This window comes from Eublepharis macularius, chromosome 4 (genome assembly GCF_028583425.1).
Source record: "Eublepharis macularius isolate TG4126 chromosome 4, MPM_Emac_v1.0, whole genome shotgun sequence".
Lineage (NCBI taxonomy): Eukaryota > Metazoa > Chordata > Lepidosauria > Squamata > Eublepharidae > Eublepharis > Eublepharis macularius.
In genome coordinates this window covers 174704640-174715835 of record NC_072793.1, presented here as the reverse complement: position 1 = coordinate 174715835, position 11196 = coordinate 174704640, and the positions used below count along the sequence as shown (strand labels likewise).

General features: G+C 46.9%; 1 pseudogene; it reads right to left on the bottom strand.

The window, feature by feature from the left end:
• Window positions 1-671: 671 nt before the first annotated feature.
• LOC129327881 (zinc finger protein 420-like) lies at window positions 672-11196 on the bottom strand (annotated as a pseudogene).

Here is an 11196-nt window from a genome sequence, read left to right as displayed (position 1 = left end):
CTTCACTGGGAGACGAAGGCCACATTTCTAAGAGGGTCAGGAAATGACCTCACCACCACCCTCCCTGCGTGTCTAGGAGCTGACTTTCACCTACTGGTTGATTGGCACCCCCTCCCCGTCCCTGCATTGCCCAGCTTTGAGCTCCTCCGAGCAGGGGGACTGGGTCTCCAAGGAGGCACTCCTTCAGCTTCTCCTTTGGCAAAGGGGGTGTGGGAGCCACATGCATTGGGAGAGGGGGCTCCACTCTGCCCCGGGAGAGATTCGGAGTGAGAGAGTTATGGGAGAGAATCCGCATCCCATCCCCCATTAGGTGAATGGGGGCCCTCGATGCCCCCGGAGTAGCTAAACCAGCCCCCCCCCCCCGGTCATTTCCCGGATCTGATGAGCTGGAATTGCGCCTGGAGTGAAGAGGCGCCCTGGACTGAAGGGCAGTGGCTCCAAAGGGGAAAGGCAGGCAGGCTGGGAAGGGGGAGAAAGGCAAACATCCCCCCCAACACACCCCTGCTGCTCTCCCCTCCTTTCCCTCTTCCCTTCTGCAAAAGGGACAGAACTCAAACCTTTTGCTTGGAATTGGAGGAGGGGTGGAGAGGCTTCATTTGCTGGAATATAGTGCAATGAAAACATCACCTGGCTGCGGAGGGCAAACAGGATTATTTCGAGTGTAACCCTTTTCAGCCTAAAAAGGGACAGGTTACAGGTCACAGGCGTGTGGATGCCCAATTCGACCCTCAACAAATTAAAAAACATTATTTAAAGGGCGGGGCAGGGGAATAATGGAATAATGGCTGCAACACTCAAATCTGAATAGCTGTTTATAATTTTTTTTAAAAAAACTTGATTTTAAGGTGTGTGGTGGTAGAGTGGGAAATAAAGTTAAGTTTTGAACAATTGTGAATTTTAAAAAAAATGTCCCAAATCCACCATTAGGGAGTCCTTGCTTTAGTCTCTGAGCTCCCAATGTTAGGGTTGCCAGCCTCCAGGTGGTAGCAGGAGATCTCCTGGAATTATAATTGACCCCCAAGCCATAGAGCTCAGTTGCCCAGAAGCAAGTGGCAGCTTTGAAGGATGGACTCTATGGCAGTATAACCTGCTGAAGTCCCTTCCCTCCCCATCGCCTTCTCTCTCCAGGCTCCACTCCCCAAATCTCCAGGGATTTCCCAACCTGGACCTGGCAACCGTAGCTCCCCTGTGTGAATTCTTCTATGGGAATTAAGGGTTCCACTCCGACTGAAACTTCTTCCACACTCCAGGCATTTATAAGGTTTCTCCCCTGTGTGAATTCTTCGATGGAGATTAAGGCTTCTACGATCACTGAAGCTTTTCCCACACTCCAGACATTTATAAGGTTTCTCCCCTGTGTGAATTCTTCGATGGAGATTAAGTCTTCCACAATCACTGAAGCTTTTTCCACACTCCAGGCATTTATATGGTTTCTCGCCTGTGTGAATTCTTCGATGGGAATTAAGGGTTCCACTCAGACTGAAACTTCTTCCACACTCCAGACATTTATAAGGTTTCTCCCCTGTGTGAATTCTTCTATGGGAATTAAGGGTTCCACTCCGACTGAAACTTCTTCCACACTCCAGGCATTTATAAGGTTTCTCCCCTGTGTGAATTCTTCGATGGAGATTAAGGCTTCTACGATCACTGAAGCTTTTCCCACACTCCAGACATTTATAAGGTTTCTCCCGTGTGAATTCTTCGATGGACAGTAAGGTTTCCACCACGACTGAAGCTTTTTCCACACTCCAGGCATTTATATTGTTTCTCCCCAGTGTGACTTTTTTGATGGCTATTAAGGCTTCCACTGTCATGGAAGCTTTTCCCACACTCCAGGCATTTATATGGTTTCTCGCCTGTGTGAATTCTTCGATGGTTAATAAGGTGTCCAGTCTGACGGAAGCCTTTTCCACACTCTAGGCATTTATATGGTTTCTCACCTGTATGAATTCTTTGATGGGAACTCAGGTGTCCTTTATGACTGAAGCTTTTCCCACACTCCAGGCATTTATATATTTTCTTTCTTTTACGGGATTTGCAATGCATGTTAACATCTGAATTTTCAAAAAAAAAAACCCCATTTACTGCACCCCTATTTCTATTGCCTTCTATACACATTTTTTCAAGTTGTGGGATTTTATGAGCTTTTTCACCCTGTAAAAGACCAAAATTACTCCTTCCTTTAGCTGGATGTTTCCTCTCCTCATTCCTCGGGGCATCATAATATTCAGTCTTTCCTTTCACATCTGAATATGTATCCTCTTTTCCCTTCACTGGATGCTCTGATGTTTCATTCACTGACTGCCAAATGCCACCTGCAGAAAGAAAGAGAAACCCACTGTGGTGATTTGACGCATTCTCAACCTTTCTGTGTCAGAGTTCACTCCTTTGCTTTGTGAGAGCTGTGTTTGCACTCTGGGAATGCTCAGGGGTTAAGATCATATAGTCTGTACCCAGTTCTCCCCCTTGCTTTCTCCATTCCTTCTATATTACAAGCTGACTAAGTTAGCAGAAAAGCCATTTCTATGGTCTTTTTCTCCAAGAGGACAAAACACAGAATATACAACGGAGACTGCCCTCTCCCCATCTCCCACCCACCCCCCCGGGGCTCAAAGTGCCCCTGTTGTTTTAAGTTTCTCTTTGGCTGCCTTGGTCATTTAGAGGTAGAATGGTTTGGGGGCTTCTCAGGAGAAGAAAGCCACCCTTTAAGAGATAGACAGCTGACCCCTTCCTGGCTCAAGTGGGGGAGTGGAGGGCTGAGATGGCAGGCTCTCCCTCCCCTCCCCATCCCAGGCTCACGGGGAGCTGCAGAGGGCAGCAGGCAGCTCCATTCCCACTCCCTCCCGAATCCAGCGGGGCTTCGGAGGCCTGAGCAGCCAGGCTTGCCCTTTCCTCCCCTCTCCGGCTGAAGGGGGGCTTCAGAGAGCAGCGGGCAGCTCACCCTTCCCTCCCCTCCTCTCCCCATCTCAAGTGAGGTTGTGGAAGGCGGCTGGCGGCAAGCCCTTTTCCTTGCACTGAGGCTCTCCTTGCCATGCGGCAGGTCCCAGGTTCAATCCCCGATGTCTCCAGTGAAAAGGGTCAGGCAGGAGGTGACGGGAAAGACCTTTGCCTGAGAACCGGGAGACCAGCTGCCAGTCAGAGCAGACACTGAGCCTGGTACACCAAGGGTCTGGCTGGTATTAGCTAGATGATTTACCCAGATAAACAACTCGGGCATTTTTCCTGCCGGCTGGAAAACAAGCATAGTAGTCCCACTTCACATAAAGGGGACAAAACCGATCCAAACAACTATTGCCCCATAAGCCTCATTGAGACATCCAAATGGTATGGGAAATATCTCCTTCAAAGGCTGGAGGATTGGGTTGCCAGTAACCATATTCTTCACCCCCATCAAGCAGGCTTTAGGAGAGTCCAAGGCACCTTAAATCACTGCCAGACACTTTTACCAGCTAGCCTAGTCAGGTATGAAAGGTCCCACCAAAGCCCTTTATGTGGTTTAGCCACTGCTTACGACTACTAATTGAGATCAACTCTGGGAGAAACTGGCAAAGACCAATATAGACAAAAGATTACTGTTCCTATTAAGGGAATTACACTCTGGCACACATGCAAAAATTAAAGTGGGCCCTTCGGGTTCTCTAACTGCTAAAATCCCAGTGGGAAAAGGAGTAAAGCAGGGGTGCGTTTTAGCGCCCCTACTTTTCAACCTAAACATAAATGACATTGGACAGAGACTATCCAGTCCAGAGTTCATTTCACCTGCTATAGGACATCAGAAAGTCGCAGTTTTATTGTATGCGGACGTTACGGTCTTAATCTCCCTAACTAGAACAGGCTTAAGGAGGATCTTACACAAACTGGGGGACTACTGTAAAGAAGAGCATCTTATTGTCAATTATACAAAAACAAAGGTTATGTTTTTTTGGAGAAAACCAAAGAAGTTCTTTTGGAGTATCCAGGGAAGTCAGATCGAGCAGTATAAGACCTATAAGTATCTGGGCCTAATTTTCAGCGAGACCTTGAATTGGAACGCCCATTTAGCTGCTGTAAGATCTTCAGCCCTTAAGACAATTGGAGCAATATTACACCAGGGGTGGATTTCTTATAGACCCGGTCGTGAAACTCTTTGTCAGCACAGTCATTTCCCCGTTACTGTATGGGATTGAAATCTGGGGTTGGAATGAGCAGACACTATCCAGTCTAGAAACAATTCAAAACCTTTTCTTGAGACAGATCTTGGCAATGCCAAAGTGAACTCCAGTTGCCCTGTTACGGACAGAACTTGGCCTTCCCTCAATTAGGTCCCGCATTCACCTGGCTATATTCAAAGCAAGGGAGGGGGAGAAACCAAAGCATAGATAATTTGCTTCAACCCTCAGGGAACAGTTTTGACCTGCGGATGTGGGTTTATAAAGGTGACAGCTTAATCGACAACAGGTCCGTTACCCTGTCAAAGGTCTCCCTTTGGTAAAAAGACCATCTTAGAGAGCCTCCTACTTGGTTGATATCACCAATCACAACCTTAGAGTGGCATTTACATCACTGAGGTTCCAACAATGTCAACTGCGTTACTTTTAGGTCGGTACTCCAAGAAACCAAAGGGGCATTGTATTTGTTTATGCAGTAGATCACTAGAGGACCTTGTGCACTATGTCCTGGCTTGTCCCTTGCATATGGAACCCGGGAATAAATTCCTGTCCAAGACCCTAAATGACATGCATTTCCTCCCTGACTCTGACAAATTAGCGTACATGTTATCTGACATAGAGGTAGTTTGCCACTGTCTGCCTCTGCAACCCAGGTCTTCGTTGAAGGTCTCCCGTCCAGTTACTAACCAATGCCGACCCTGCTTAGCTGCCAAGATCTGACAAGATCAAGCTTGCCTGGGCTATCCAGGTCAGGGCATTAATGGGTAAAGGACACGAGTAAATACTATTACAGAACCTCTGCTTCCATTACAAACTTTAATACTGAGAGGGAAATTGTTTCAAAGTACTCTGCTTGCTAATTTCATTTTCCTTTCGGCCAATACCAACAATCAGTTAAGAACAAAACAGTGATCTATAAGGAAATGCGTGTTTTTAAATTTCCAAATAAAGCTCAGATCCATATCATCTCGTTTATATGCATAAAGAACATTCATATCAGAGAATCTTACATACCTGCGCACTAATTGGGTACTAAAGAAAAGATCAAGACAGTTAATACATCTTTTCAGAATTACATTTCCCAGAATACATGGCACCATATAAGCTTGAGTGACAGGTCAGTCATGTCTCACTTATAATATAAAGACCTCAAATGCTGGATCCTTACTTCTGTTAGGAGTTTGAAATACTTCTGGGAAGTAACACTTCCGAGGCTAAAATCTTAGTTATGGAATGAAAGCAAAAGCTTGTTTACAGTTGCTGGAAACTCTCTCAATTTGTTGTGAGTTTTCACTGACTTGCAGCTAAATCTCAACAATGAAGGGAAAAAGTTGCCACTGAGACACGTTTGCCTTATGTGGGCATGTCTTGCTTGAATGAATACTCACACAAGAATTTTAGCAGAGGTCCCCCCACCAAAATCCCTTAGCATATTAAAACATCAGTATTCAACATTCTCAAAATTAGGTAAATGAACAGAAAATCATACCATCCATCCTTGCTTCACTTCAATCATACGAGGTTATTTATGCATGAAATGAGTTCTTAAAGCATACAAAAGTTGTTCGTTCATTCTTGCTACTTTTTATCTTAACAAAGTCTATATAAAAATAGTGATTACAAGTTTCTCATGCGTGTGAATATCTTTTGGGCCCACAACCGATACACCCATCCCTAAAGCATATCTTCATTTGAGTGAAGTTGAACATCCTTGCCATTTGTAGATGCATCAATACACCTGAGCCTCAACACAGAGGATCTACTGATACAGGTTTGCAGGATTTCAGTCCAGTAGCACCTTAAGAGAATATTCAGAGGGTAACCTTTTGAGAGTCAGAGCTCCCTTCTTCAAATACAAGTAGGAATGGAGATCCCTGAGCTTTTATACCCCAGCCAAAGGTGGTTGGTGTGTTACAAGGGAGGGCAACAGGATGTAAAGGTACAATGTAGCTTGATGAGAGCAGAAATTAGCATCTGTAGTGAGAAAAGAGTCCCAAGTCCCATGGGTGTGTGTGTGTGTGTGGGGGGGTCCTATTGTTCTGAATTTGTGAATGAACTCCTTTCCTGCAATCTCATCCTGCAATCTCCCCTTGAAGTTTCTCTGCTGAAGGACAGCCCCTTTTAGATCAGCAATAGAATGTCCTGGAAGAGTAAAATGTTCTCCCCCTGGTTTTGATTTATGTCCATTTGTTCTTTTGCATAGGGACTGATGTGTTTGTCCAGGGTAGAGAGTAGAAGGGCACTGCTGACACACGATAGCATATATCCCACTGAAAGATGAAAAGTGAATGAACAAATGTTGTTACGTCCCGTGATCATGATAGGAGTGAGATCGCTCTTCTGATGTACAAATCACCACACAATTGTCTTTCTCGCATCATTCCAAGGTTGTTCGACTGAGCCCTTTCTCGGTTTCTCAACATGAGGCCAAGTTAATTCTATTCCTGCCTGCACAAACATACTCTATGATTTTCTTGGTCAAATCCAGCAACTGCTTCCCTATATTTCTGGCTATACTTGTTAGAACGTTCTTGAGGGTTGGGGACAAAAAGACCACGGAGTCAGAGAAGCATCATGCCAGCACACCTGTCAGCAACACAGGTGGTTCCTGGGATTTTGCCTGCAGTGCCCACAGATATGTCATATGTTCCCCAGGGAAGGAGAGCAGGCAATGGGCTGTGACTTGGACATGCATCTAGGGTTGCTACCTCAGGCTTGGGAAATGGTGGAGTATGAGGAGGGAACAGCTCACTATGATTTGCAGATCAGTTGTAATTCTGGGACAACTCCAGGCACCATTTGGAGGTTGTAACCATAACTGACATTTCTGGGGTACACTGGAGTGGATTGGCTCCTAAGGCTCACAGCAGCTTCACCTGTTGTGTAAATTTTTCGATGGCAGTTAAGGCTTCCACTATCACTGAAGCTTTCCCCACACTCCAGGCATTTATATGGTTTCTCCCGTGTGAATTCTTCGATGGCGATTAAGGTTTCTACTACCACTGAAGCTTTTCCCACACTCCAGGCATTTAAAAGGTTTCTCCCCTGTGTGAATTCTTCGATGGACAGTAAGGATTCCACTTTCACTGAAGCTTTTCCCACACTCCAGGCATTTATATGGTTTCTCCCCTGTGTGAATTCTTCGATGGCGACTAAAGCTTCCACTATCACTGAAGCTTTTCCCACACTCCAGGCAATTAAAAGGTTTCTCCCCTGTGTGAATTCTTCGATGGACAGTAAGGATTCCACTTGTACTGAAGCTTTTTCCACACTCCAGACATTTATATGGTTTCTCGCCTGTGTGAATTCTTCTATGGGAATAAAGGCTTCCACTCCGACTGAAACTTCTTCCACACTCCAAGCATTTATATGGTTTCTCCCCGGTGTGAATCCTTCTATGAACATTAAGGGTTCCACTTTGACTGAAACTTCTTCCACACTCCAGGCATTTATAAAGTTTCTCCCCTGTGTGAATTATTTGATGGAAATAAAGTCTTTCACAATCACTGAAGCTTTTTCCACACTCCAGGCATTTATATGGTTTCTCCCCAGTGTGAGTTTTTCGATGGTGATTAAGGCTTCCACTATCATGGAAGCTTTTCCCACACTCCAGGCATTTATATGGTTTCTCACCTGTGTGAATTCTTCGATGATTAATAAGGTGTCCAATCTGACGGAAGCTTTTTCCACACTCCAGGCATTTATATGGTTTCTCACCTGTATGAATTCTTTGATGGGAACTCAGGTGTCCTTTATGACTGAAGCTTTTCCCACACTCCAGGCATTTATATATTTTCTTTCTTTTATGGGATTTGCAGTGCATGTTAACATCTGAATTTTCAAAAGAAAAATCCCCATTTACTGCACCCCTATTTCTATTGCTTTCTATACACATTTTTTCAAGTTGTGGGATTTTACGATCTTTTTCACCCTGTAAAAGACCAAAATTACTCCTTCCTTTAGATGGATGTTTTCTCTCCTCATTCCTCAGGGCATCACAATATTCAGCCTTTCCTTTCACATCTGAATATGTATCCTCTTTTCCCTTCACTGGATGCTTTGATGTTTCATTCACTGACTGCCAAATGCCACCTGCAGAAAGAGAAACCTGCTGTGATGATTTGATGCATTCTCAACCTTTTTGTGTCAGAGTTCACTCCTTTGCTTTGTGAGGGCTGTGTTTGCACTCTGGGAATGCTCAGGGGTTAAGATCACACAGTCTGTACCCAGTTCCCCCTTGCTTTCTCCATTCCTTCTATATTACAAGCGGACTAAACTAGCAGAAAAGCCATTTCTATGGTCTTTTTCTCCAAGAGGACAAAACACAGAATATACAACGGAGACTGCCCTCTCCCCATCTCCCACCCACCCCCCGGGGCTCAAAGTGCCCCTGTTGTTTTAATTTTTTCTTTTCCTGCCTTGGTCATTTAGAGGTTGAATGGTTTGGGGGCTTCTCAGGAGAAGAAAGCCACCCTTTAAGAGATAGACAGCTGACCCCTTCCTGTCCCTTCCTGGCTCAAGTGGGGGAGTGGAGGGCTGAGATGGCAGGCTCTCCCTCCCCTCCCCATCCCAGGCTCACGGGGGGCTGCAGAGGGCAGCAGGCAGCTCCATTCCCACTCCCGCCCGAATCCAGCGGGGCTTTGGAGGCCTGAGCAGCCAGGCTTGCCCTTTCCTCCCCTCTCCGACTCAAGGGGGGCTTCAGAGAGCTGTAGGCAGCTCGCCCTTTCCCTCCCTTTCCCAGCTCAATTCGACTTCAACTGTGGCGGGCAGCTCACCCTCCCCTCCCCTCCCCATCTCAAGTGAGGTTGTGGAAGGCGGCTGGCGGCAAGCCCTTTCCCTTCCTTTCACGGCTCAAGTGGGGCTGTGGAGGGCAGCAGGGGGCAGGAAGAATGGTTTGGGGGGCTTCTCAGAAGAAGAATGCCACCCTTAAGAGACAGACAGTTATGGTGTAGCACACACAATAGCAGGTCTCAAGAGAGGTGACAAGCCAGAATCAAAAGATAATCGGGCATGAAAGAAACTGACATTATTCTGGAATCTCTGCCTCTGTAACAGGACAGAGATGAGTTTTCATCTAAGGCAGCATTTTTAACTTTTTCATTTTCTCCATGCTCAGATGTTGTCAACGTTTGATCTTCAGCCGTATGCACTTTTTATGCGTCAACTGCATGATATAGTCTTTAAGATAAAAAGATTATGTTTACGAAATCTGACTTGTCTAGTTCCTGAAACCTCAGAAAGCCTCTTGCTTGGTCCTCACAATGGAACAGCTGCTTCGTGATGAAAAGGCCTCTTCAAGGGCTCGCTTAAGCGGTTTTGGCTCCCTCGGTCCCCTGCCCTCTGAGCCCCCTTCTGGGTTGTGGGGAGGCAGAGAGGGTCTGCCCCTGCCCCCCACCCCCCATAATGCTCCCCCACAGCTCCTTGGGGCTGTTCTTGCTGGCATGGGTGTGCAGCCATGTGGAGTAGTGGCGGTGGCTGGGCTGCCGGGGTTGGGGGCACACAACTGACTGGTGGCCTTGTGGGGTTAGTTTTACCATACTTATTATGAGCACACACAAAAATGGGAGCATGAAATTGGGGGATGAATCAAGTGACCTGCTTTCGAGAAGGCATAACGGTTCTCTGCCCAACTGCTTTCCCTGTTTTCTGTGGTCTCGTAGCCACGAAAACATTCTTCATAACATGTCCGACACACTCCAGGAGCTCCTGCTCTGAGGAGAATCTCTCTAACAAGGGCGGTTTTAAGAATTCCCTCCTTCCTCAATGTTTGCTCCTGTAAAAGGGGAACTCTTATGCTATGAAAGAGAGCCTGTTTCAAGAAAAACAGACCTATGGAGGCAGCTCTAAGAAAGAAAAAGGGGGATTGACTTGGGGAAAAGCTTCTCCGTGAGCTCTAGCAACTGGAGACCAATCCCTGCAGTGCAAGTGCTCATTCCCAGGGCAAAGGAAGGGCCTGCAGTCCCCCCCCCCCCGAGGAAAAATGACATTTCTTCCTACCCTGTACAATTGGAAGAGGAGCTAGAATACGTTCCTATGAGATCGGTCTGGGGCTGCTTTCGGTCCTGTGTCTGAGGAAAGGCAGATGCTTTGATTTGCAGGCCCAGCGTCCCAGGATCAGGACCTGCCACCTTCAGTTAAAGGGATTGCTGAAGGAAGTGGCTCATTTTTATACGTTTCAGACCTACAAGCTCCATTTCAGCATTCACAATCCAACCAAGCTTTTTGGAGAAGAGGCTCAAACTGTGAGGAGAAACAAGGCCACAAAAATCCACCAGCCCCTGGAAGGAAATGCAGGCATCACATGGTCCCACAACAGATCAAAGCACCTACCTGCCACTCTCTCTTCTGCACCAGAGCCCAGGAGAAAGAGCTCTTCTTCACCTTCCAGCCTGGAAATGAGGTCAGGTTTGTCAATCGGAGGTCCTTTGATCAGAAAAAAAGAAACACCAAATTGTGATTCTTCTGTGTGCTCATAAATTCAGCCGCTCCAAGCCAGGATGCCTGCTCCTCCAGAAATACACAACAGACACGTAATAGGGGCAGGGTGCTATGGGGCCATATCGGGTGCTGGCAGTTCTGTGCCTCCTCCCTGCCAAGACGAGATGGAAATGCCAGCTGAGAACTAAATCAGCACAGGTGAGGCAAGTCCCAGACTGGAGGAAAGTCCCTCTGCAGACCCTCCCACCTTCTCCACATCAAGGCTCACAGCACTTCTTATGTGGTCCAGACACAAGTCTCTCAGGTAGGGGCTCCCTCTCCACAAGGAGGACTACAGCCCCTCCCACATCAGAGGAAGGATCACAGAGAATGGCGGAGATCAGCCACTGGGCCCAGAGCAGAGAGCCTGGCCACCTCTTCCCGCATGAAGGAGTTCCTTACAGTCACTCCTCACAGCCAGAAGGAGACAGCCCAGGAGAAAAGGGTCCTCACCCAGAGAGGCCACGTGCCCAAAATTCTCCAGCATGACTTCCTTGTAGAGAGCTCTCTGGGCTGGGCGCAGCAAGGTCCACTCCTCGTGGGTGAAATGCACAGCCACCTCTTCAAAGGA